This window comes from Anomaloglossus baeobatrachus, chromosome 5, assembly GCF_048569485.1.
Source record: "Anomaloglossus baeobatrachus isolate aAnoBae1 chromosome 5, aAnoBae1.hap1, whole genome shotgun sequence".
In the NCBI taxonomy this organism is placed as follows: domain Eukaryota; kingdom Metazoa; phylum Chordata; class Amphibia; order Anura; family Aromobatidae; genus Anomaloglossus; species Anomaloglossus baeobatrachus.
This window is the reverse complement of record NC_134357.1, coordinates 264,415,863-264,442,441: the sequence shown is the minus strand read 5'-3', so window position 1 is coordinate 264,442,441 and position 26,579 is coordinate 264,415,863. Positions and strand designations below refer to the sequence as shown.

At 47.5% G+C, this 26,579-nt stretch overlaps 1 long non-coding RNA gene across 1 annotated transcript in view; it reads right to left on the bottom strand.

Moving 5' to 3' along the window:
• LOC142309950 (uncharacterized) overlaps positions 1 to 26,579 on the bottom strand; it is a 102,224-nt gene that overhangs the window by 2,591 nt on the left and 73,054 nt on the right. The window contains exon 2 of the long non-coding RNA XR_012754042.1: positions 15,708 to 15,772. This is a non-coding gene — a long non-coding RNA (uncharacterized LOC142309950). The remainder of the gene's footprint in view (positions 1 to 15,707; positions 15,773 to 26,579) is intronic.

The following is a 26,579-nucleotide window of genomic DNA, read 5'->3' as shown; positions in this document are numbered from 1 at the left end:
CAAATTGCACGGCGACTCCTAGCCTTGTCGGGGTCCGTAAGCCCCTGCCGGATGGTGCTGGCTTCTCTTTGCGTACCGGTCCGATACCGCCGGGCCACCGCCCGTCCACGGTCCTTACGGCTAGCTCCAATAGGCCTCTCCTGCAGACGGTCACCACCGTCTGCCAACCTTGCTGTTCCGTCCGGGCCACACACCCGGACCGACTTCAGACTCCTCAACTGCCACTTCACTTCCACAACTCAACTCCACTGCCAACTATCTGCTCTCTTTTTCCTGCCTCCAGGACTGTGAACTCCTCGGTGGGCGGGACCAACCGCCTGGCCCACTCCCTGGTGTGGACATCAGCCCCTGGAGGGAGGCAACAAGGATTTTGTTTGACTTAGGTGTGCCTGACCGGGAGTGTGGGGTGTGTTGGTGTAGTACCTGTGACGTCCTGGCTTGTCCAGGGCGCCACATATATATATATATATATATATATATATATATATATATATATTGATTTTTTTTTGTAAAGTGCCAGAGGGCAGTAGTCGTGAGAGAGACCGTATCATTACATCCTGGCACCCTGCCACACTCACAACTTAAATGTTTTAATTTCTAAAAGATACCTTTCTGCACGCTCTGACCTTCAAGCTATCTCTGGAGGAACGGTCCACCTCTCTGTCTATGGCCTTGAAGCTTCCTACTGAGAAAGTATGTCATTCCCAGGTCTCATAGAGAAGACTTGAGGCTCCCCTTGTTCTCCCTGCTGGCCGCTTGTCCTCCGTGCAGTGTGCGCCATGCAATTATATCCTGGATGTCCTCTCATTGGTGTATATCACCATAAATACCCTCCCCATCCTGCTACTTGCTACCACACCTCCCTGACGAAGGCTACGGCCGAAACATGTGTTGGTGTGGCTCAGCAGTGGCTAATGGCGACAGGTAATTTACCCCTATGATGGGATCTCTTTGGGACGCTCCCTTGATTTTCTTTGCCTGTGTTTTTGCCCTCTAATGATATGCAAACAGTTAATCATGCTATATGGTTTGGTTAAATAATCACATTTATTTAAATTACTGTTATACCCATGATGGGGACAGATAATTAGAATGTAGTATATAATCTTATCCCTATACAATCTATTGATTTCCTGTTTGCAACCCACTTGCTGAGTCTTGTGGTGCCTCGGCACTTTGTTCATTACTATCCCTTGCATGCATCACTTTTATTATTATCCTTAATAAACTTGAAATATTATTATTGTATTGTCTTTGGCTACTTTTTCTATTGGTTTTGTAATGTATAAGATGTAGCAGAGTTGAGAATGCTACAATATGTTACACTATTCTGCCGACTACGCCACTTTTTGTAAAGTGCCAGAGGGCAGTAGTCGTGAGCGAGACCGTATCATTACATCCTGGCGCCCTGCCACACTCACAACTTAAATGTTTGAATTTCTAAAAGATACCTTTCCTGCACGCTCTGACCTTCAAGCTATCTCTGGAGGAATGGTCCACCTCTCTGTCTATGGCCTTGAAGCTTCCTACTGAGAAAGTATGTCATTTCCAGGTCTCATAGATAAGACTTGAGGCTCCCCTCCCTATATCAGTATGCCCACACTATGTTAATCAAAGGCTTGAGATGTAACCTCCAAATACATTACTTGAAATTAATATCCAATTATGTAGAAGATTAAAATACAACCAATCAGTACTAAGATGCCAATGCAACCAATAAGATGCTTACGTTTTGTATCTTATCTCTTTGCTACACCCAAAAAAGATACTGTATAAGTATGTATTAACTTCCACTAATAAAAGGGGAATCTTGTCATACTTTGAACTCTGCTGGTATGTGTGTAACCTTATTCACTCCGTTGACGGCATTTATCTGTGACACAAGGCGGATCCCTGTACAGGGCTGGTCCCCACAGCCGGTTGGAACAAAGGTTACTGTGAAAAATGACGATGCTGCATTTTACTAATTATTTAATAAAGTAAAACAAGCAAAAGAATGAGTTGCGGGTATTTTTCCATGAGAGGAAAGGTTAATATTAGTGAAACATTCTAAAAGTGAACCAGAAAGTGAAAAAAGATATGTGAATATACAAGCTAAAGAAGATGTTAAAAAATGCTGAAAAATAAAAATAAAAAATGTACATTAAATATAGCTCCTACTGGCCGTGGATTGTTCTGCAATTCTTTTTCTTAATACTTAAGGCACCACTTGAGAGTTTTTATTTTTTCCCAGCACTGGAGTGGCACTTTAAATATAAGCCCCCTGTCATATATTCACCTTTCACAGACACTCAGGTCCCATGCTGCCATCTTGTGAGTATAACTTCTGACTGGCTGGAAGTCAGAAATTACATCGCAAGCTCACAATGCATCTCTGTGAGAGCCAGAATGAGGTTGTCATAGACTTGTATTGAGTTGTGACCTTCAGCGCGCCATGAAAAACTGGTGCATCCAGGAGGTCACCAATCGCTGAAGACCGACTGGATCAGCGATGACAGAAGATGAAGCTGCTGGAAAGTATCAGACAGGGGGAGGGGACTTGCATTTAAAGCACCACTCCTGAGGGGAAATAAAGAAACAAAATGCTAGTGTGGTGTTGTAAAATATTTTATTTCACTGCATCACATTCCCAGGGTTGTTTTAAACCTAGTGCTGAATGATCTTAATGAGATGCTATTTACACTAAAATGGTCATCTTATTAGTAATTTTACAGAAAGGTTATACATTTAATTGACCTGAGGTTCTATTAAAATGCAGAGATTCATTGTTGCTTAGGATGCTCCATTCTGGCTCTTCACTGATGCCTCTACAGTCATGGCCAAAAGTTTTGAGAATGCTACAAATATTATTTTTTACAAAGTCTACTGCTTAAGTTTTTCTAATGGCATTTTGCATATACTCCAGAATGTCATAAAGAGTGATCAGCTTAACAGCAATTACTTGCAAAGTCAATATTGGCTAAGAAAATGAACTTTAACCCCCAAAACACATTTCAACATCATTGCATTCCTGCCTTAAAAGGAGCAGCTAACATTGTTTTAGTGATTGTTCCATTAACACAGGTGTGGGTGTTGATGAGGACAGGGCTGGCGATCAATCAGTCATGATTAAGTAAGAATGACACCACTGGACACATTAAAAAGAGGCTGGTGCTTGGTATTATTGTTTCTCTTCAGTTAAACATGGTTATCTCTAAAGAAACACGTGCAGCCATCATTGCTCTGCACAAAAATGGCCTAACAGGGAAGAGTATCGCAGCTACAAATATTGCACCTCAGTCAACAATCTATCGCATCATCAAGAACTTCAAGGAGAGAGCTTCCATTGTTGCCAAAAAGGCTCCAGGGCGCCCAAGAAGGACCAGCAAACGCCAGGACCGTATCCTAAAACTGTTTCAGCTGTGGGATCAGACTACCAGAAGTGCCGAGCTAGCTCAGCAATGGCAGCAGGCTGGTGTGAGTGCTTCTGCACGCACTGTGAGGCGGAGACTGCTTGAGCAAGGCCTGGTTTCAAGGAGGGCAGCAAAGAAGCCACTTCTCTCCAGAAAAAACATCAGGGACCGACTGATATTCTGCAAAAGGTACAGGGAGTGGACTGCTGAGGACTGGGGTAAAGTCATTTTCTCAGATGAATCCCCCTTTCGATTGTTTGGGACATTGGAAAACAGCTTATTAGGAGAAGAAGAGGTGAGCGCTACCACCAGTCTTGTCTCATGCCAACTGTTAAGCATCCTGAAACGATTCATGTGTGGGGTTGCTTCTCAGCCAAGTAAATCGGCTCACTCACAGTCTTGCCTAAAAACACAGCCATGAATAAAGAATGGTACCAGAATGTCCTCCAAGAGCAACTTCTCCCAACTGTCCAAGAGCAGTTTGGCGCCCAACAATGCCTTTTCCAGCATGATGGAGCACCTTGCCATAAAGCAAAGGTGATCACTAAATGGCTCATGGAACAAAACATATAGATTTTGGGTCCATGGCCTGGAAACTCCCCAGATCTTAATCCCATTGAGAACTTGTGGGCAATCATCAAGAGACGGGTGGACAAACAAAAACCAATAAATTCTGGCAAAATGCAAGCATTGCTTATGCAAGAATGGACAGCTATCAGTCAGGATTTGGTTCAGACGTTGATTGAGAGCATGCCAGGGAGAATTGCAGAGGTCCTGAAGAAGAAGGGTCAACACTGCAAATATTGACTTGCTGCATTAACTCATTCTAACTGTCAAAATAACCTTTTGGTACTCATAATATGATTGCAATTATATTTCTGTATGTGATGTAAACATCAGACAAACACAATTAAAAACCAGAGGGCAACAGATCATGTGAAAATATAATTTTGGTGTCATTCTCAAAACTTTTGGCCATGACTCTATTGCCCATCACACGAATTTTACCTGTTCCATTCCTGACCTGGGATGGTGCACCCCTTCTTAGACACCCTGGTGTCTCCAAGCTTCGTGTCACCATATTGATGCTGAGTGTAGAGTAGACACTGGATCTACATAATACAGGATATGTGAGACCTAGCAAATTCAAGGGATCCAGCACAACAAGCCTCCCATAGTAAGTAAAAATATAGGTGCACCACAAATCCAGCAAGAATGATGTTTCATTACCTATATGAAAAGTCAGTGTTGAGGAGTGCATCTCTACAGAACAGACAGTCTAAGCTTCTTTCAGTCCTAAAATATAATTTTCAGCTGACACTTACCAAATGACAAAAAGCTTGTTATACTGCACGACCTACTGGCCGTGGATGTTTCTGCAGTTGATTTTACTTTCTTCTTAAATTTGATCCATTGCATCATTTTCCCAGGAATATACTGTATCTATATAATGTTTTATGCATTTATATATATATATATATATATATATATATATATATATATATATATATATATATATATATATATATACATATATATATAAGAGAAAAGATAGATAGAATTTTTTTTTTTTTTTAAATAGTGCTAATCTTAAGAATTTGAATTTGCTTTTTACTAATACTACAGAGAAAATAAATATGTAATTGAGCTCTGCTCCTATAAAAGGCTGAGTTTCACTGTGTTCCTCAGTCTGCTCCATTGTGGCTATGCATAAGGCTGGTTTCAGACGTCCGTGTTTAATCAGGTACCAGTCACACGCATGGTTATGGTCATACATGTGTCATACGTATGCCATACGTGTGTTACACGTGTGTAACGCGTGTGTCACACGTGTGACATCCGTGTTTACATACGCGTGACACATACCGGGTAAAACACATGTCTCTGTAATGAAAAAATGTTCTTTTATTTGCCTGTATCCAGCGATGTTGTCTCCGGCTCTGCTGCGTCCCGCTCCTGATCCCCGCTCATTATTTTCATTGATTATTCACTGCCTGAGGATCTGGAAGTCGGAACATCGCAGGGACAGGCTGGGTACAGCACAGCCGAGGACAGCATCGCTGGGGACATCACCAGGGACATCACCAGTGACAGATGAGTATACAGCAGTTTGTGCAGTGACATCCAGGGACTCATCAGGGTTCCCAATGAACTCTCATGAACCCCTGGAAGTCACCATCGTGACAATCGCTGTAACGCAGTTGTCGCAGGGGTGTCATCAAGAGGTTATCAGAGTTCATTGGGAAATCCAATGACCTCTTCGACATCCTTGCACACACTGCTGGCAGGATACTCACCTGTCACTAGTGTGGCGCCCTGGCCTAGCCAGGTCGTCATAGATAACATACAAACACCCCCCTCTATCCCCATTAGACAGGGACACCAGCCAAACAAAAACCCTTGTTGCCTCCCTCCAGTGTCTGATGTCCACACCAGGTGGGGCGGAGCCAAGCGGTTGGCCCCCACCCACCGAGGAGTTCACAGGCCTGGAGGCGGGAAAAGTGACAGATTAGTTCAGGAGGTTGAAGTGAGAGGAGCAAGCACTTGGGTGTCTGGGTTTGTGGCCCAGGCACTGACAGCAAGGTTGGCAGACGGTGGTGGCCGTCTGCAGGAGTGGTGGAGCAACGCAGAACCGTAGGACCGGGGACGGGCGACGGCCCACCGGTACCGACCGGGGAGCGAAGTGAAGCCAGCACACATAAGCAGGGCCATCGGACCCTGACCAGGCTTGGAGCCGCCGACAATAGTCAGATCCGAATGTGACTGGAACTCCAGGGGTTTCACAACAGCGAAAGTCCCGATTCAAGGCAACAGCCCACACCGTGAGGGTAAACAGTTACCGCCTAAGGATAGAGACCCAAGGGCCAGCGTCTGCGGGCAAACGGGCTCCTCCGGTACCCATACACCGGGGAGCAGACTACCGTTGGGAATCCATAGTAGTCAGAAAGAGAACATAAAGGTGCAGGGAAAGACAGCCGCCATCACCTGTCCGGGGAGAAGCACTGCAGCCGGCTGCGGGACCCGTCCATCCAGCCGTTTGGTTTACCGAGAACTTTGTACCTTTCTTGCTGAGTGAGTACACCCGTGCCATCCGGCACCGCACCACGCTGTCCCTGCAACCCTGCACCTCACCGACCCTGGCTCCCCGTCACAACATCACCGGGCCCCGGGACCACCGACCCCTACCCACGGAGGGGGAAAACAACATCCCAGCTGCTCCCTACCATCGCTCCCGGGATCCCCGTCACCAGCAGCGGTGGTGCCCATCTTCACCACGACCTGTGGGTGGCTTCACGGACTAAATCTCCCAAACCAACCACCCCTTTCACTCACGGGCGAGGAGCGCCGCTCGAGTCCACAGATCCGGCCCACCGCTCGAGCCACCGAGCAGCAGCGGCGTCCTTCCCGCCCGTGACACTAGCGATGTCCCCAGCGATGCTTTCCTCGGTGGTGCTGTCTCCAGCACTGTCACTGCGATGCCCCTGCTCTCAGCTGCTCACTGCGGTGAATAATCATTGAATCTAATGAGTGGGGGTCAGGAGCGGGAGGCAGCAGAGCCGGAGACAGCATCGCTGGATACAGGTAACTATAGAAAATCTTTTTATTTAAAAACCCTTGTTTTCTCCGGTACGTGTCACACTGATGTCACACGGATCACATCAGTGTGCAGTCCGTGTGACATCCGTGCTGCTGGAGAAAAAACGGGCACGTCTCCGTGTGAAATAGCGGGGCCACACAGTCCGTGTGAAAACACGGCCGTGTGAGAGTGCACAATAGGGTAACATGGGTACGTGTGACATCCGTGTTAAAACCTTTCTGAATAGTTCAGTTATATTTATGTTTTGCTGCCATTTTTTGACCAGGGACACCCTTCTTCAATCAACACAGTCCTTGCAGGTTGACTCAGAGTCACCATATTGATGAGAACAGTAGACACCTGATCCACATAGCACAGTCTGCACCAGAACTGACAATCACAAGTGATCCAACAGCCCAAGCCTCCCAATATAGCTAGGGTTACAGGTGCGCACCACAACACCCAGCGGAAGTGTGGGCTCTTCTAACCTATAGAAAAGGACATTGTGTGAAAAGTGCAACTGTACAAAATAGTCATCTTATCTGGGTCATGTGTCAGAGCTACATACCTTCTACCTTTTGAAGAAGACAAAGAGGTACAGAATATGCAGCAACATTTTAGACCTTAACTACAGTCACACCCATTTACCATTTCATTCTCACCCTGCCACGTTAAATTTAGAAAGTGATGGACAACCCCTTGAAGGCTGTGTTCACTCTACTGCTAAACCTTTTTGTTATCCTGTCCATTATAGGAGCAGACGAATAGAACGCAACTTGGACAGATTTGTCATCAAACGCAAAGCAGAGTCTGACTGTTCCCACTGACAATAATTAGCGCCGTCAATTTTCTGTCTAGGTGTCCATCACATTTCAAATCCAAGTTATTGATTCTTATCAGTCCACACTCAGGCCATCTCCAAGGGACAGGGTCATTAGCATATTGTATTCACTTCTCTCACATTGGATGCCATACACTTGTGGGACCCCGACATTAATATGTATAGTTTTGGTATTTAACCTGTCAGGTCGGTTAATGCTATTTTCTTACCTTACGGACATAGGATAAACCTGCAGACTAATTCCACAGTACATTAACTTTATTTCTTCAGTAGCTGCCAACTTACATTCACATGGGTATGCCGGACTTGGCTACAGCACTGTGAGTGATGCCTGTAAGCACTGACTGACAGCCGACTCTGTACTGATGTGCCTGCTCTCAGTCAGTGCCGAGTCTGGTCACTATAACCGTGCAGGCACGCCTGCATGACTGAAAGCTGGCGGCTCCCAAGAGGAATAAATTTAATTTTCATTCAGAAGCCATGCTTTGAGAATGGCTGACAGGTACATGCATAATACTGTAGACTATAAGTCGCAAGGGCAGGACCGTCTCCCCTCTTTACCAGGTAGGAAGGGAGAGGAAGGGAAGGGAAGAAGGAAGGAAAGAAATGTTTTCACATAATTTGTCCCTCAAAGCTCCTAAGCCTAGCAGATCTCCGAGGTACATATATTTTTTTTCATGTGGCTGATGGGCTAAATTGAAGCCTACAAAATGCAATGACAAGGAAAAAGGAAAGGGAAAAAATCCAGCTCACCCACCAACTCAATTGAAGCAGGGAATGTCCGTTAAGGGACCGTTACACGCTACAATTTATCTGACGGTCGCATGTGCGACGTGACACGCCCAGATCATATTTACGATTTGTCAGTATCGCTTATAGGTCGTTTATTTGCTGTCACACGTAATGATCTCAAAATTGACGCATCAGCGATCAATGATATATTGTTGGACCCAGGCGGTCGTTTGAATGTTGTTCGATGTTGGCAGGGTGTCAAACGGAGCCATATGTCGACTGCTTCTCCAAAATGAACAATTTTTTAAAAATGAACGACATGTCAACGATCCACGATTTTCATCCTATTTGCGATCGTTCAGAGTCGCTCGTAGGTGTCACACGCAACGACATCGCAAACGATGCTGGATGTGCGTCACAGAGTCCGTGACCCCAACGACATATCTCCCGATAAATAGACGCGTGTAATGGGCCCTTTAGACAAAACGAGAAAGCCATGGAACCCATAGGGTGGAGGGGCGACATGACTAGAGGGAAGGGAAGGAGTGATGGGGTTAATGGAAACAGGAATGGTTTGTTTATAAGGCAGAATAGAGGGATTGGTGGGTAGGAGGAGTTCCCTGGAGGAAGAGGTGGGACAGTTGAGGGGTGTAAGTAAAGGACCTTGACTTACCCCCCTCTCTCTTGACTTCCGGATATGGAACGATCTGACTGGAGAGGTTCCTATAAGGTGTCAGGACGTCACCTTCTATTTCTCCATGGAGGAGTGGGAGTATTTAGAAGGACACAAAGATCTGTACAAGGACGTCATGATGGAGGTTCCCCAGCCCCTCACATCACCAGACTTCCGGATATGGAACGATCCGGACGTGCGACAGGATGGCTGCTACCCGGGAGCAGCGGATTCATCATGGCAGTGCACGGGCCCCTGGCAGCGCGGTCCCACGTCTTGGCTGCTGGGGGTTAACCCGTTGGCACTTTCCCCTCGCTCCCCTGTCAGCTGCGGGCGGCGTCCCCCCCCTCCCTCATCTCTCAGGTACTGGCCGTGTGCGGGGGGAGCGAGGAGGAGATGCGAGAGCCCCTTCGGGGACCCTCCGCGGTAGTGACGTGGGGCAGGGCAGTACTTAGCTGCTGCTCCGGCCGCGGGAGGAATCTCCGTCCGGGCCGCGGCAACCGGGAAGGGGGCGTGGCTAGTCTGCGGCCTACTTCCGGTCCGAGCCGTGGCCTGGATTGCTGGATGCGGCGGCTCCCGGACGGGGAGAGCGCCCGGCTGTGACAGAGGCCAGCTTTACCCCTCGCGGACGGCGGGGGGGGGCCGCGGAGCTGCAGCCAGTGGTGGGTCCGGCACCAGGGCAGGCGGGCCTGGTGCAACGGGCGCCCAGGAGGCGGCGGTGAGTGGGGTGACAGCAGGGGCCCTGCAGTTTCTGCTTGGTCACCCAGATCAGGGTGCAGCTCCCGGCCGCGGCGGTCTCCCCCAGGAGGGGGAGGGCCCAGCGGACAGAGGCTTTCACGGGCCCAGGAGGGCTGGATGCGGCGGCTCCTGGCCAGGAGAGCGCCCGGCGAGGACGGAGGCCAGCATTATCCCCCCCCCCCACCGCGGGTGGAGGGGGGGGGCCGGAGGGCTGCAGCCAGCAGGGGGTCCGGCACCAGGGCAGGCGAGCCTGGTGCGACGGATGCCCGGGAGGCGTCGGTACGTGGGGGTGACGGCGGGGGCCCTGCGGTCCCTGCCTGGTCACCCAGAGCAGGCGTGCAGCTCCCGGCAGCGGCGGTCTCCCCCAGGGGGGGAGGGCCCGGCGGACGGATGCCTTCTGGGCCCAGGAGGGCAGAAGGCTGGCGGCTCTGGATGGGAGTCTGCTGGCAGCGGGTCGGGCCACAGGTACCCCCCCGTCCTTGCAGGCAGCGGGGGGGGGGGGGTCGGGCCAGAAGATGAGGCCCGCGGTGGCAGCCCGTGGGACGGGACGGTTTCCGGGGTTGTCGCCGCGGGACAGAAGATGGAGCTTGGAGGATGGTGCCCACGCGGCGTACCAGGAGGACGGCCGTGGTGGTGGCAGCGCTTCGGCGGCGTCTGCGTTACATGAGCCAGAGGCGGTTGGCTCCAGCGAGGAGGAGGAGGAAGCAGCGACGGAAGAATCAGATGTCCGGATGGCGTGACTTTTATTCCAGGATACGCCGGGTCGCGGTCGGGTGAGACGGCCGTGGATTCGGCAGGGTTGGGGCGCAGTTGGTGGGGGGGCGGCTGCGGACACGGCAGCGCCGAGTGGGTTTTTGTGTTTTGATCAGGCATGGGGTATTTTACTGCAGTGGTATATACGGTTGTGGAGAGTGCGCATGCACCGCCGGGGGCATGGACGGGATCGGTGGTTAGTGGGCGCAGGTGCGGCAAGCAGAGTGAGGGCGCATGAGGCGGCAGGGGAGCATTTTCGGGCAGAGGCGGCAAGGGCTGTGACAGAGTGAGTGGTGAGGAAAGAAGAGGGGGTGAGGTGGTGCGTCTGGATGACAGTGGCCAAGTGTGAGAGGTATGGGTACTTCGAAGGCCCGTTGGGGGGGGCTCACCTGCTGGAGGATGTGAGGGATAAGATTTGAATGGGGGAAAGTGTAGAAATAATTTCGCTGCTCCCCCTGGAACAGTGGCACCTGGATTAGGTTAAGCCAAGTGATTCCGGGAAGGATAAGTAGAGGGGGGGGGAGCGCCGGTGGAGGCTCACCCCTCGTACATTTGCAACGTGGCTGCGGGGATTTGCGTTTTTGGCAAGGGTATCAGGGGAAGGAATTGGGTAATTGGTTCGGCATGGTTTGGTTATATGGATCCATTTGGGGTGGCGTGTTAGGTCATATGGCGGTTTAGTCTGGCTTCAGTACGCTGAGTAATTTCAGCAAGGGAAGGTGTTGCGTGCCGGTATGCGGTAGGATCATACGGTCACATCCTTAGGGCTGCAGTGGATGGCGGCTCCTAGTCAGCCCCTTTTGGGGGGCAGTTGGCGGTTCGGGGCTTGGAACCCCGGCGACACGGACAATGAGGGTTGTTTGGGGGGCATAGAATGATGGGTGGTGCAGATTTGGCGCGGACGGTTGTCTTAAGCATAAGTGTTGGGTGGTGGTAAAGATCATAGTAATTCTGTGTCTTTCTATTTGTATTGGTGGATCTTCGCCTCCTTATTGGAAGTTTGCGCTGGGCTAGGGGACGCCTGGTGGTTGTCGGTGGAAATAGGGGTCAGGAAGTGGCTTTGGACAGGATGGGTGGGCCATTCGGGGCCCTCCTTGTCATGATTGGGTTTCTCTGTTGGGGGGGCAGTGCCGGAAAGGAGCCGTATGTGTATGTGTATGTGTATGTATGTGTATGTATATATATATGTATATATGTGTGTATGTGTATGTATGTATATATATATATATATATATATATATATATGTATATGTATATATATATATATATATATATATATATATATATATGTATATATTTCGGCTTGTTCAAAACGTATCTTATCTGGAGGAGTCATCGGTGTATGCCTGCTTGGCTCCAGAATTGTCGGCGGTTTATTATGTGTCGTTTGACAGAGGGTGGGATTTGGTAAAGGCGGTGAGCCGTGGAGCATTGATGGCAAAGGCGGTTTTGGAGGCGGCATTAGGTTGTTACTGGTCTACCCTGCTAGCTAGCAGTTCGGGTGCTGCGGGGGGGAGGGGAGTTATTATTATGTTGATCGGTGGGGGCTAATGGGTTTTGTCCCATTTTATGTTCCTTTGGAGGCGGTTATTCCTTGGTGGAGTGTTTGGTGCGTGGTGTGTCCAAGCTTACACCTCTCATTCATTATAGGTTGATTCTCTTTCCATCGGGTTGGCGGGTTGATGATTCGTTTGGGTTGATTGTTTCATTGCAGATGGTGGTGGATACTTTTTTTTTTTTTTTTTGGGCCGGTTGGCGCAGGCGAAGACTGAGGGTCCAACGCCAGTGATACGGTTTGTGGGGGATAAAGTTTGATGTTATGGTCAGAGAGGTAGGCTTCGTGGGTAATGGGGTGGTCCTATGGGCTGTGATAGAGGCAGTTAGGCCAGCTAAGACGGTGTGGTTTCAGGCGGTGCAGTCTTTGCTGGGGCGGTCGAACCACGGGTGCAGAGTTACGCCGCTGGGGCGAGTGTCTGCTGGACGGCTGGCGATGGCTGCGCCAAGGGTGCAGCCATCGGATCATTTTTGTGGGTCACGAGGGAGATCAATGATGATCTGATGGTGTAGGAGGTTTTTTGTTTTTCTTACGGCGATTTAGTGGCCGCGGATTCTGGCTGGGTAAGGTGGTACCTGATGGAACATGGCTGCGGTACTCGGTTGCAGCGGGTCCAGTTGTTTTCGGGTTGGGCATCGTGGGTAGCACTTCCAATCGGTGGTAGGGGTCGAGTTGTGGAGGTTGGCAGTTTTTTCCGAGAGGAAGGTGTGCTGTCATTCTGACTATCAGTTGGTGGAGAATTAGATTAATAGTTGGTTTGCTAATCCTGGGGCCAAGGGTGGCGTACTTGTGGCAGTTGGTTTCTCAATTGTATGCGTTTTTTAAAAAAAAAAAAAAAAATTTTTATGCGTGGCGCAACCAGTACTGGGGGTTCGCCAAGGGTATAGCAGCTGCTTTGTTTCCTCCCAGTTCTGCAGGTTTCGAGAGTTGAGGCCGGGTAGCAGACGAGGTGGGCACGGTGTGTCCGGAGGGCTTGTGGAGTCTGGTGTGGCTGTGTTGGGGAGCGGCTCGGAGCTCAGTGACTGAGGTTATTTGGTGCTGATATCCAGAAGTGTGGGTGGCGCGGATAACGTGGTTTGGGGCCATGTGTGAGGAAAGCCTGGTGGAGTATTTGGTGGCGGCGTTGGCAGTGGTGAGTAACGGTTTTCAGGTTGCTAGGCCGGCGTCGGCAGTGGAGCAGAGGGTGGCGGCTGTGGCTGTCTTGTTGAGGATTAGATGTGGAGAGATGTTTTCGCAGGATCTTAGTGCGCGGCAGGCCTTGAAGGGGTTTTGTCGTACGGGTGTGAGGGAGCGGGACACAAGGGTCCGTCTCCGTTGTTTTGTGGCAGCGTTTGGTGAGTGTTTTGTGGTTGCTATGTTCATCTGAGCACGAGCGGGTTTTGTTTCCTCTTGTCCACAACGGTTCGTGTTAGCCTTTTGGGGGGCTTTGAGATTGTGGGGTTGGTCAGCCCATCTACGGTTAAGAGCGGAGGTTGAATGTTGGAGGATGTGTCCGCGGTGGTGCAGTGGGTTGAGCGCCGGCTTCGTCGCTCACTGAATCAGGTTAGGCGGATGGTGAAGGTTGGTGTTGTTGTATGCGGTCCCGGGTGCGGAATTATGTTATGAGGACGCCCAGGGTTATTGTTGTGTCACGTTAGTTAAGGTACCATTTTGTGGCAGTGCTGCAGACTTGATTGCAAGTGGCGGGGGTGGGCGCCCGGAATACTACGGGTCGTATTCCTTCTGGATTGGGCTGCCACGGAGGCCCCTCGGTGGTCTCAGAAAAGGGGTTGTGAAAAGTATTGGGAGGTGGGAGTCCTCTCGTTTGTCGGCGTTACGTTTGGCCTCAGTTGTTATCGGGTTAAGGCCAATGGGGGCGTTTGAGTAATTTTGGGAGTGGAATGGGTTGGTGTAACAGGTTGGTGTTATCTGTGGGTTTATAACCTCTGGGTTTTGTGGTGAGGGTGTGCCTCATTTGGATATTTGGGCATTCGTTGGTTCTCGGGGCCTCGGGGGTCTGAGGCTCGCCCGAATTTTGCCAGTTGGGTCTGGACGGGTCGATGGTACTGGTCCAGTAAGTGGGAGGCAGCGATTTGGTACCTCGAGAAGTTATTTATGAATGTTTAAAAAAAAAAAAAAAAATTGTTGTTGGTTTGTTGCATTGTGGAAGACATACCCGGGCTTAAGCGTGGGGTAGTTTTGATAGTGTGACCAGGTTGGAATGGCGTGGGGCTCGTGCGGTAGGCAGTATCAATCGAGCCTTATTGGGGGCGGCGCCAAAGTTGGTGACGCTGAACTGGTGGTTTTGGAGATGCGATGGGGGTGTATCTTAACGTTATTGGTGCTGTTTTGTGGACGCTGTGATTGCGTGGAGGTGTGGTACAAGCTTTTGGTGTTATGGCGGGTCCAGGCCACGTAAGGAGTCACGTGCCCTGTCCTGTGGCGGGGGGTAGGTCTGGTCCAGAGGCGGTTGAAGGCAATGGTAACTGGACAGAGAGACACCATCTTGGTATGGTGGCTCCAGGTTCCGGGATGTTGCAGGCACGGGGTTCTGCAAAGTTGGGGGGTTAATCCGTAGGTGATTAATACCTCATCTCTGGGTCGGTGTGTTGCGGCCAGGGATACTGGAGTGAGAAGTGGTTCCTGGACTGGGCCTACCCAGGGTTGTATATTTACTGTATTGGTTACTGTGTTACCTATTGTTATTTGTTGGGGTCGCCCGTTGGACGGCGCCCCCTTGTGTTAGTATGTAAATAATAGGTAATAAAGGCTGCTGTGGCCAATTTTAAACCAAGTCACATGCAGTTCGTGTATTATTTACAGATGGTATTGGTGGGTAACACACATACAGCACGACTGGAGAATCCTTCCTCAATGGTCATGGAGATCCAATGAGTTTAGAAAAAAGTATATATTCAGTGTCATGTTCATGAATTTTGAGCTTCAAAAAGAACAGATGTTGGAGTTTGAAATGCGTTGCTTTTACAATGAATTTTAATAATATTTTAATATTTTTTAAAAGATTTTGGAAATTTTCATGAAGCTGGAATTTTTTCTAAAATCACTAATTGAAGCCTAGGCTGGGTTGAAGCTTCTATTCAGCACATAGATCTCACGGATCTCTGGTAGCAGGAGAGAAGACAGATAGCTGTGATAAACCATAGCTCCCAACTATCCCAGATTCAGTAGGACAGTCCCATTTGAGGGTGCAGTGTCACTGTGCCTGCACATCAGGACTTCGTCCCGACTTTCACTTACTTTCTCCTCAGTTCGATGTCTTCAACGCTCTGTAGTGCCTCCACCTCAGGGGGTTGGGGCTGACATCCCTTTGTGCTCACTTACATTAAATTCATTAAACAATTATTTTTTCTTGAGATCAGGTCTCCCCAGAAATCAAACAGACAACCTCTATTATTGCAGGCCACAACTAAAGCTATGAGCAACTACATTGCGGGTGCTGAACTCACCTGCAGATTATACTGGTACATAGATTGTACATACCGGTAGCAGTGTATTTCAATGGACCTGTATTCTAGAGGGAGAATAAAAATAAGATTTTTTACTTCCAATAAAACTACTAAAAAATAATGAAAAACAATTATAATAATGTCATTTGTAATATGCATTTTTTAAATAATAAACATTACAATTCAGTAAATAACACACGTATTTGATGTCGCTGTAACTGTAACCACACAAACAACACAGCGATCTATAATATTATTTAGTGATTGGTAAATGGTGTAAAAAAGTGGTGCGATTGATTTTATTCCATTAAACCTATAAACAAATCTAATAAAAATGTATTGCTTAGGGGTACTTTGCACACTACGACATCGCAAGCCGATGGTAGCGATGCCGAGCGCGATAGTCCCCGCCCCCGCGCAGCTGCGATATCTTGTGATAGCTGCCGTAGCAAACATTATCGCTACGGCAGCTTCACATGCACTTACCTGCCCTGCGACGTCGCTCTTGCCGGCGAACCGCCTCCTTCCTAAGGGGGCGGGTCGTGCGGCGTCACAATGACGTCACACGGCAGGTGGCCAATAGAAGCAGAGGGGCGGAGATGAGCGGGAAATAAACATCCCGCCCACCTCCTTCCTTCCTCATTGCAGGCGGGACGCAGGTAAGGAGATGTTCCTCACTCCTGCGGCTTCTCACACAGCGATGTGTGCTGCCGCAGGAACGAGGAACAACATCGTACCTGTCGCTGCCGCGACATTATGGAAATGACCGACACTACACCGATGATACGATTACGACGCTTTTGCGCTCTTAATCGTATCAAAAACGATTTACACACTCCGATGTCTACAGCGACGCCGGATCTGCGCCACTTTCGATTTGAACCCACCGACATCGCAGCTGCGATGTCGTAGTGTGCAAAGTACCCCTTAGGCTGTGTTCACATGCAGCATAAATGCTGTCATTTTTTTACTACTTATTTTCTGCATGTTGTCTCCAGATAGAAAAGCAAAAAGCCAGCACTAAATGTGCACTTCAGCACTAAAAATTCCAAACTTTACATATTATAAAAATTTGAGATTTTTGGCAAAAAATTGCAATTTCTTGAGCTACCCCGCCACATCACGGCAAATCTCTTTGGGGCAGTCACACATTAAAATATTTTTATAAAATGTGCCATGCGGCCTCACATATGAAATAGTAGAACTGCTCTTAGCAGCACTCACTTTGCCTTTTTCAATCCCGTACCCATGACTGAGTCATGGCTGTGGGCGGGACAGGCCCAAGCAAATGCTGCATGAAGTAAATAGCCTGTGGACAGGGCCTGATGACTGAATGTGAACAGCCACCAACCGCCAAAATCTAGACAGGTGGAATACATCCCAAATTGGGGTGCATAGCAAGGTGGGGGTCAGCCACCGACCAATTCAACGAAGAAAAACAAAAAAGCCAGCACTAAATGTGCACTTCAGCACTAACAATTCCAAACTGTACTTATTATAAAAATTTGAGATTTTTGGCAAAGAATTGCAATTTCTTGAGCTACCCCACCACATCACGGCAAATCTCTTTGGAGCAGTCCTACACTACAATATTTTTATAAAATGTCCGCACCACACAATGCAATAACAATCTTCTTTGATAATTGTGTTTGCTGCGTTTAATTTATGCATTTCCCCCTTCTTTGATGCCTTTATAATGCAGATGTGAAGCCGTATTGTTAATGTTTTTTTTTTTACACTATATACAGTTTTGATTCTGTGCTTAAAAATGCAATGTTATTTTTTTACATGCTTATTTTTCAGGCTCTACATAGAATCTTATCTGAATAGCCGACATGTGCCTCTAACAGCCGCAGCTGGATCGGAGATCCACCCAAGTCTCTGACAGTGGGATTCAACATGTGCCTGAGGGGAACGCGACATTCATCACACCTATAGGCAGCCAGGGGATGTGATTGCGGGCCGGGATGAGTTGTCATGATAGCCATGGGTCAGCTGATGACCCTTGTGTCTGTCATGATAAACTTCCTGTGAACTCCGGCTGCAAGCCGGTATTCATCGGAAGTAGTGTCAAGGGAGGAATTTGGTTGAAGACTGCTAACGGAGTCTTCGTTTGGGATATCCAGAGACAGTGCCGTATTAGCTGTATATCAGTGCCAATATATCAATGTATATAAGACAAAGAACACACAGACATGCTCTCCTTGAGCTAGCATCACCAACTGAGCTTGTGTATTCTATTGTTTAAGCATTAAACACATCACTTCAGCCTGAAAGATATTTACAATAACTTCTCCATTTGCTTACACATACTGATAAAGAATAATTAGGGGGGAGTGCATATGGGCAGCATTGGGAGAATGCATGAGATGATACATCATCCCAAATAGTACACTTTGAAGATGGTAAGCGACAATGAGATTCTGTAGAAATTATACATGGGAGTATAGGATCACCCGCCTCATCCTACAAATACTACATTCCTTCTCCTGTGAATTTTACTGATAATGCTCCCAATTAACTTAATGAATATCTCATTTGTTCATTTATACTTTGGCTAACTTTTTCCAATATACAGCTTAGATTTATACTATGGGTCCATGCGATGGCTACATAGACAGACAGATAATTATGCATCTACATCTACATTTTGATTATTTATATGCACAGATATTCTTATTACGTTTAAACAAACAAGCTATTGTTCAGTGCCACCTCCACAGTAGTGGTGGGCAGACTTGCAGATAACTGGAACCGGCGGGTCCCGATTATCTGGTTTTTAAAATCCGGTTCTGGGCTGGATGAAAGTCCCCATATAAGTCTATGAAGACCAGAATCCGGAAATTAAAAAGGGTTATTGAAGGGATAGGGAGACAGAAGCAGGCGCCGTCACAGCTGTAACTACTTCCAGGCCACCCATTCAGTTTCGGGGCCGCGCATTATCCTTCATTGCATGTACACTGCTTTCCCCGCCCACCGTTGTCTGTGATTGGTTGCAGTCAGATATGCCCCCACCTTGAGTGACAGCGTGCCAGCTGATTGCTTCTAATCACAGACGCAATGTGCATCTATCGTGGTATAAAAATAAATAAAAAAAATGGCTTATGGTCCCCCCATATTATGATACCCAGCACAGATAAAGCATACGGCTACAGGCTGCAGCCCCAAGCCATGCGCTTATCTTGGCAGTGTATAAAAATAAGCGTTTTTAAAATTTATTTAAATAAATCATTTAAAAAAAAATGTGCGGTCCATTCAATTTTGATACCCAGCCAAGATAAAGCCGACAGCTGGGGAGGTCACCCCAATTTGGATACCCAGCCAAGATAAAGCCGACAGCTGGGGACTAGTATTCTCAGGCTGGGGAGACCCATGCTTACTGGGCAGCCCCCCCAGCTTAAAAATAGCAGCCTGCAGCCACCCAAAATTGTTGCATCCATTAGATACAACAATCCCAGCACTTTACCAGGCTCTTCCCGATTACCCTGCTGCGGTGGCGATAGGGGTAATAAGGGGTTAATAACAGACCACAGCTGTCACTAAGCCCTAGATTAGTAATGAGGACAGTCTATGAAACCACCACATTACTAATCTGTAAGTGAAAGTAAATAAACACAAACACTCAAAAAATCCTTTATTTGAAATAAAATAAAAAAAAACGTCCTCTTTCACCCTTTTATTAAACCCAAAACACCCATGCAGGTCCGACATAATCCACACGATGTCACACGATGATTCAAGCTCTGCTACATCTGACTGACAGAGTGCGATCATGGACCATGACTGCCCGCTGTGAGCTCCAGGCAGAGAATGAATGAGCCGCAGCAATCAACGGTGACGTCACTCAAGTTAGTTGCGGTCACAGCTAGAGGTTCCCACTGCCCTCTACCTGTAACTGCAGATAACCTGACCTCAGGTGACCTCATTAAACTCAGTGAACTCACCTGCATCTCCTGGCAGAAAACCAAGGGTATATTTGGCAAGAGATGTAGATTTAGTGCTTATATTTTTACACCATATTCATGCACCCATTCAACACTTCCTGGCAAAAAAAATCGCATCACTACCGCATCATCCCGCATACAGTTTTGATCTGTTTTTTTTGCCAGGAAGTGTAGATTGGGTGCATGAATATGGTGTACAAATTTCAAATTTGCATCTCTAGACCCAAAAATGCAAAAAAACCCCTTTTTTTCTGCCAGGAGGTGCAAATTTGATGCTGAAATGTGGTGCAAACATTTCAGCATCAAATTTGTACCTCCTGGCAGAAAACTGCACCAAAATGGCGTCAAAACATTTTTCTTTGCAGTTTTAGGCCAAGAAATGTAAATTTCGTGATGAAATTTTCACACCATATTTATGCCTCCAATCCACACCTCCTGACATAAAAAAAGCATCAAAACCGCATGCGATATGATGTGGTAGTGATGCAATTTTTTGCAAGCAGGTGTAGATTGTGTGCAGGAATATGGTGTAACATTTTCAGCACCAAATCTACATCTCTTGGCAAACAAAATGCGGTTTTCTGCCAAGAGATGCAGGTCTCACCTGAGGTGAGGTCACTGGCTTTACTGAGGTCAGGTTACCTGCAGTCACAGGTGGAGGACCCTGGGAACCTCCAGCTGTGACCACAAATAACCTGAGCAATATCACCGCTGATCACACGGCTCAGTTTCTGCCTAAAGTCCACAGCGGGCGGTCATGTTCCATGTACCAGACATCAGTTCTGAGACACGACACCACCACCACTTTCTTCTCTTCTCTTCTCTTCACGGGGCCTGCGGCTTGGAGCGGAGCGCTCAGCCCAGGTTCCTCACGGCTGGAAGGGCAACTCTGACAAAGGACTTTCTTATTTCTAACACCAGTCACTGCTTCTAACTTATCCAAGGTCAACGGGGCACATCACAGCGGGTGACTGGTATTACCCGGGCAAGCAGCACAAAGAGTGAGTAAAAACACCTGGAACCTCAGAATCTGACTCGGACTCTTACCAGCGCCGCCGCCCCCCGCACCTCAGCGCCAAAGGCCATCGCCATCACTAGTCCCTCATCAACCCCCCAGGTGCCCGCTCCACCTGTAGAGAGCGATACCATCTTCGGCTGCTATCACCATCCAGAGGACAGTGACAGCAGCGGTGGCTAATCCCTGGCCGTGTACCACAGGTGGCGTCACGACAATCTTCCTATTACAACCCCTATCCTCCCTCCTTATTGGTGTACACCTCGGGACACGAAGCTGGGCAAGCCACCGCGAAATACAAGATCACCACACCGGCCCGGTGACGAGTAACTCAGGTACGAAACCCCGTGCCTGATTCTCCCTGCCCCCTGGGTGCTACACATAGGTTACTTTTTTATATGCTTCTATTCTGCACATAAAAAGCATGTTTTGGCAGTTGAACCCCCTAAATGCTGCGATCAGTGTGATTGCAGCATTCAGGAAGCAGGGAGAGGAATCACTTACCTCTCCCTGGCAATCAGGTCCCTGTATTATGATCACAGGGACACGATTGCTGCCATGGTAACCATGGGTCAATGATACATGGTTGAGTTTAAAGGGTTTTTTTGGATGTGGAACCAAAAGATGTACCTGTTGCCAGTATGTACATAAATCAAAAAAATATCAATCATTTTATAGTGGCAAAAAATATAAAACTAACAGTTTTTAAACTGTAACTCTACATTTGTCATTTAATTAATAGATTGTATATCTTCTAAAATCTTCTAAAAAGCAGTATATTGGTTGCACAGCAGGCAAATTAAAAAAGTGAATCAGAAGACACATTTCTGATACTTGTAATCCATCCGCATTCAACCCCTCGGCAGTATCTAGACATTTTTCCCAATTCCATTCAGGCAATTTTAGTAGTTTCAGATTCAAGGCAATTGAGAATGTAATGAGATCTGAAAGAGGAGGTGATAGGAAACTCAAGCTCTTGAATAGAGAATCTGCGTGGATCTTTACCTTGGAGACAAGAATGCCAATGGGTTTGAAGAGCAGGCAAGATCTAATTAGGATATATTAAATGACATCTAGCCCTTTTTGAGTTAAAATATCTTTTTGGGTTGTAGTGAAGGCTAGGTGACTGTCTTGTATTTGTCTGCTCCCATAAACATTGATATTATATTGGATATAGTTTATATACAGCGCAGACCAAACGTTTGGACACACCTTCTCATTCAAAGAGTTTTCTTTATTTTCAGGACTCTGAAAATTGTGGATTCACATTGAAGGCATCAAAACTATGAATTAACACATGTGGAATGAAATACTTAAAGTGTGAAACAACTGAAAATATGTCTTATATTCTAGGTTCTTCAAAGTAGCCACCTTTTGCTTTCATTACTACTTTGCACACTCTTGGCATTCTCTTGATGAGCTTCAAGAGGTAGTCACCGGAAATGGTTTTCCAACAGTCTTGAAGGAGTTCCCAGAGATGCTTAGCACTTGTTGGTGGCCCTTTTGCCTTCACTCTGCGGTCCAGCTCACCCCAAACCATCTCGATTGAGTTCAAGTCTGGTGACTGTGGAGACCAGGTCATCTGGCGTTGCACCCCATCACTTTCCTTCTTAGTCAAATAGTTCTTACACAGCCTGGAGGTGTGTTTGGGGTCATTGTCCTGTTGAAAAATAAATGATGGTCCAACTAAACACAAACCGGATGGAATAGCACGCTGCTACAAGCAGCTGTGGTAGGCATGCTGGTTCTGTATGCCTTCAATTTTGAATAAATCCCCAACATGGTCACCAGCAAAGCACCCCCACACCATCACACCTCCTCCTCCATGCTTCACGGTGGGAACCAGCCATGTAGAGTGCATCTGTTCACCTTTTCTACAAAGACACGGTGGTTGGATCCAAAGATCTCAAATTTGGACTCATCAGACCAAAGCACAGATTTCCACTGGTCTAATGTCCATTCCTTGTGTTCTTTAGCCCAAACAAGTCTCTTCTGCTTGTTGCCTGTCCTTAGCAGTGGTTTCCTAGCAGCTATTTTACCATGAAGGCCTGCTGCACAAAGTCTCCTCTTAACAGTTGTTCTAGAGATGAGAAGGTGTGTCCAAACTTTTGGTCTGTATGTGCCGCCTCCGTGCCAGCAGCCGAGGCTGCTCGGATCCGGACCCGCTGTGTGGCTCGAGGGATCCTCCGGACCCAGGGGTCACGCGGACACGCCGAATGAAAAGGGGGACGTAGTTGTACGGCCTTGACTGTATTCGGTTCGCGACGCCACCCATGGTGTGTGGTGAAGTGGGACACCACCGCTGCTGTTGTGGGATACCCGGGGGAGATGTAATGGCAGCCGGATGTTAACCCCTCCGTGGGTAGGGATGGTTGCCCCGGGGCCCAGTGTCTCTGTGCAGGCTATGGTGATGGCAGGGGTCTGCGCGCCTGATGTACCAGGTGATGTTTGATTACTCACAAGTAAATGAATCACATGAGTCTTTTGGTAAACCGCAGCCGGTTGTACTCTGGTCCCCCACCCGGGCTGGTGGTCGCCGTCTTTTCCTCTGCACTGGTTGTGGTTGTGTGTTTGGACTTCCCGGTATGGAACACGGGAGTCCGCTCCCACCTTTCTCCGTGTGCCTGAGGAGCCGTGTCCGCTGACGCTGACTCGTGGGATATATGGGCCCTGGCGGTCGCCCTATCCCTAGCTGTGGGTGGTTGTCTGCTTTTGGGACCTTGGTTGGGACAGGACCTGTAATCCTGCCCTCAATCGGTTGATTAGCTAGGCCGTTGGTTCCGGTCCTGGCTTCAGGGTCTGAGTACCCCCTCTGTGCATGGTTTCCAGTCGGGTCTCCAACCCTGTCCCGGTCCTCCTCGGATCTGCCAAGCCGTCTTCCTGTCTCCTACTGACGGAGACCACCATCTGCCACCTAGCCAAGGTACCAGGGCTCCAACCCTGGCACCGTTCAACTTGAATTTCTCCTCCCCTGGAGCTACACTTAGCTCCAGCCTCCACTCCTCTCAACTTGAACTACAACTTAATCTGTTTGCTTAACTGACTGTTTTCCCGCCCCGGGCTGTCTAGACCCCTAGGTGGGCGTTCCCTAACCACCTGGTCCCACCCACTGGTGTGCCTGTCTTGCCCTGAGGGGGGTGACTAGGGTTTCAGGTCGGCTGTATGTGACCTAGGTGAGGGAAGGCGGGCGCCTATTGTGTGACTACCTGGTTTTGCCAGGGCGTCACATGTACTGTATAAAAATAAAAAAATATATAAAAATTCGACTGGGTTTTTCAAAAATTGATAAAAATGTATATAATTCTCTCTTTGATAGTCTTTCTTTGCATTTATATATGTATGCTATATTGAAATTTGTCATTTTATAGCACTGTTAACTGTATTCATGCATTTGTAACATTGTATATAACTGCTTTTTTGTCAGACTTTTTTTCTTGGGTTTGATTTTTAAATGGTTAATGGTAAGGGGTGGACGTTCACATCTGAGGTAAATCACGTTCAATTTGCTACAACGCCACCCACTGTGAATGTTTTTCTTTTTATATTCCCTAGTAAGTCAGCATTTTATATCATGACAGTGATAAAGGCATAAAGCCGAAATGCGTCTTGTCATGCGTTCATAGCAGGAATGTTTTTCATCTCTGCCTGAATAATTTGTCATATGCTGCTTTTTGAGATTTTAATTTATATGGAATAAAAAAAAATTTTTTTTTTACTTTTTCAAACATCAATCTTTAATAATTAATTTTTTTAAAAATTCGCCCAGGTGAAAAAACTCAAATACTAATTGATAAAAAGGGAGCTACTGTAGATCAGGTACTGCCCAAAAATCTTAAAGTCATAGAGGCAGATATGATAGTAAAAAAGCCAGCCCAATACTTCTCTATGCAACAGTGACCCTAATATGTCACTGTGTCTGGCTCTGCCTATCAACGGAGAGTATGACGCCCTAACTTAGCTGGGCGCCCCCGTTCCTCGACGGCTGACCCTCACTCTCCCTAGTTGACCCTACCAATATAATGATAGTTTCTGTACCTGATAATCTCAATAGTTAACACATGGTATAATACTCCATTATAAACTCAACTAGAGGGTTAATACTAGAGATGAGCGAACTGGCCGCGGTTCGGCTCGAGTTCGGTTCGCCGAACCGAGGTCTGGTTCGAGTCGGCGAACCAGTTCGACGAACCGCTCAAACCCCATAGGAAACAAAGGGAGGCAATCACAAACACATAAAAACACATTATAAATGTACACATACAGTTAACCCCTTCACGACCTTGGACGGATCTATCCGTCCAGGATCGTGTCCCGTTAAGCCCCGCCCCCTGCCGCGGGCAGGCGGCGTGGATCGGCACAGCTGACATGTGTGCCTGCTAGCCGCGGGTGGAATCGCTTCCACCCGCGGCCATTAACCCCTTAAATCTTGCTGCCAAAGTCTGGCAGCAAGATTTAAATGCGCGCGGCCATGTTTGTTACTTACCGCCACCCCCACCGGAAGTCACGTGTGTTATCACGTGACTATCGGTGGTTGCCATCGTAGCACAGGGTCATGTGATGACGCCTGCTGCTATGATCTTTCACTTTCATTTTCCCTCGGCCGAGAGCAGAGGGAAAACCAAAGTGACTGAATCTGCTGATTACAGCGGTATAGCTGTGATCAGCAGATAGCGATCAGCGATCGGATTGCTGATTGCTATAGCCCCCTAGGGGGACTAGTAAAATAAAAAAAAAAAGTAAAAAAAAAAGTTTTAAAAAATAAAAAAAAAAACAAAAAACCTAAAAGTTCAAATCACCCCCCTTTCCCCCCATTGAAAATTAAAGGGTTAAAAAATAAATAAATATACACATATTTGGTATCGCCGAGTTCAGAAATGCCCGATCTATCAAAATATAAAATCAATTATTCTGATTGGTAAACGGCGTAGTGGCAAAAAAATTCCAAACGCCAAAATTACGTTTTTTGGTCGCCGCAAGTTTTGCGCAAAATGCAATAACAGGCGATCAAAACGTAGCATCTGCGCAAAAATGGTACCATTATAAACGTCAGCTCGAGACGCAAAAAATAAGCCATCACTGAGCCATAGATCCCAAAAAATAAGAACTCTACGTGTTTCGGAAAATGGCGCAAAACGTGCGCCACTTTTATTGGACAAACTTGTGAATTTTTTTTAACCCCTTAGATACAAGTAAACCTATACATGTTTGGTGTCTACAAACTCGCACCGACCTGAGGCATCACACCCAGACATCAGTTTTACCATATAGTGAACACCGTGAATAAAATATCCCAAAAACTATTGTACGATCCCACTTTTTTTGCAATTTTTCCGCACTTGGAATTTTTTTGCCGTTTTCCAGTACACTATATGGTAAAACTTATGATTTCATTTAAAAGTACAACTCGTCCCGCAAAAAACAAGCCCTCATATGGCAAGATTGACGGAATAATAAAAAAGTTACGGCTCTTGGAAGAAAAGGAGCAAAAAACAAAAACGCAAAAACGGAAAGTGCCCGGGGGCTGAAGGGGTTAATAAACATTGCCATAACATTTACCTGTCCCCGGGATGCGTCCTGCACTCTGTCTCCTGCTGCTATTCCATCCAATGATCGCTGAATCTTCCCGGTAACCAGCACTGCCAGCAGTGATGCAGGACCTATCGTGACATCAAAATAGCCATGTGACCAGTCACGTGTCTATTATCTTATTGGCTACAGACTGGTCACATGACTATGACGCCGACATGCTAGGACCTGTGATTGCATCTCTCTGTTACGCTTCAGCGATCCCACCAGCAACCTGACCTGGCAGGGATCGCTGGAGCGTCGCTACACGGGTTGCTGGTGAGCTGTCAGACAGATCTCACCAGCAACTAGTGACCAGCCCCCAGCCCCCAGCCAGCAGCAACGCGT